The sequence below is a fragment of the Myotis davidii genome, unplaced genomic scaffold, assembly GCF_000327345.1.
Source record: "Myotis davidii unplaced genomic scaffold, ASM32734v1 scaffold171, whole genome shotgun sequence".
NCBI classification, from domain to species: Eukaryota; Metazoa; Chordata; class Mammalia; order Chiroptera; family Vespertilionidae; genus Myotis; species Myotis davidii.
Window position 1 is genome coordinate 110,369 of NW_006282376.1, and position 1,466 is coordinate 111,834.

A 1,466-nucleotide genomic window follows, 5' to 3' on the forward strand; every position below is an offset into this window, starting at 1 on the left:
TCGCGGCCTCCGGGAGGTGCCACCTGGGCGGAGGTCGGGCGGCTCGGGAGCTGGGAAGTTGGAGCCCGCGCGAAACAGGGGTTCCCGGAGGCCCGCGGGAGGTCCCTGGGCTAGTCCTTGCTGCCTTCTGGGCGAGAAGCGTCGGACGTGTCCAGCCAGCCCCTCGGCCATTGCTGCAGGGACTCGCCAGCCTGCCTTTTTCTCGTGGCTGACCTGCGCCTCTCCCGTGTGTGCGTAGTTCTGTCTTCATAACCCTTGGAAATCCCGCTCGGCCGGACCCCTTTCTGCCGGAGCCTCCTTCATTCCCCTTCCAGCTCTTCCTGCTCCTCTAGCGACTGCTCTTTCGCAGTCCACATGCTCGTCCTGCGCACTGTGACAGCACTCTTCTTCCTCTTGCTTCTGAACTTCTTGAAGGAAGGAGTGCAGTCATACTTGTAACTACCGACTTTATTTCTTCACCCCTTGCTTCCCCTTCCTTCACGCTGCAGTGTGGAGACCAGCACTCCACAGAAACTCCTCTGAAAGCTCGCTTATGACTTGTTGATGTTCACATTCAGCTGCCATTTTTCAGTCTCCACTATGGACTCTCCGCAGCCTCCCATGCCCTTCTCTGAATCTCATTTCTTACCAACCTAGTGATAGTGCATATTTAGGATTCTCCCAAAGCACAGTGCCTCCTTTCTTTGTATTCCTCTCCGGGAATGTAATTATTTCCTTTACATAAATTTAAGTTCCTGTCTCAGTTCAACTTCAGTTATCTTGATATCACCTCAAAAGCACCACAGAAAAACAGCCTTATACTATTAGTTTCTGTGACTGTTGGGGCCAGGAAGGCTAAGGTAGAGCAAAGTTATCCTGACAAATAATCCATGTAACCTAGCATGGTGCCTACTTTAAAGAACATTCAAACGTTAGCTAGTATTTTTTATATCACACATCCATTGTTTATTTAGATGTATCAACTTTTATCTCTTCAAAGTTGGGCCCTTTTACCCACTTCCTTATCAGCTTCATTGGCCTCTCTGGCTTTATGCACCTTAATTCATCAACTACATGTGTATCAGGTCCACACTAGGTTCTGAGGATACAGAGATGGATGAAGCAAGGTCCTTATCTCATTTGTTGGAAATACATATTCATTATTCTATTAGCTTGGTCTACTGTAACAGAATACCACAAACGGGTGCTTTAAAAACAGAAACGTATTTTCTCACAGGTCTAGAGGCTGATGGGCCAAGGTCAGGGTGCTTGCAAGGTTGCTCTACCTGTTGTGCAGATGGCCACCCCTCTGCTATGTACTGGCATGGCCTTTCCTCTGTGCATGGGCTTTCCTGATGTCTCCTCCTCTTATGTGGACACTAGGCCTATTGGATTATGGCCTCATTTAACCTTAATTGCTTCTTTAAATAGTATCTGTCTGCAAATACAGTCACATTTGTGGTTAGGGCTTTAACATATGAATTGGG

At 48.1% G+C, this 1,466-nt stretch overlaps 1 protein-coding gene across 1 annotated transcript in view; it reads left to right on the forward strand.

Moving 5' to 3' along the window:
* ADPGK (ADP-dependent glucokinase) overlaps positions 1-1,466 on the forward strand; it is a 40,069-nt gene that overhangs the window by 336 nt on the left and 38,267 nt on the right. The window lies entirely within an intron of this gene.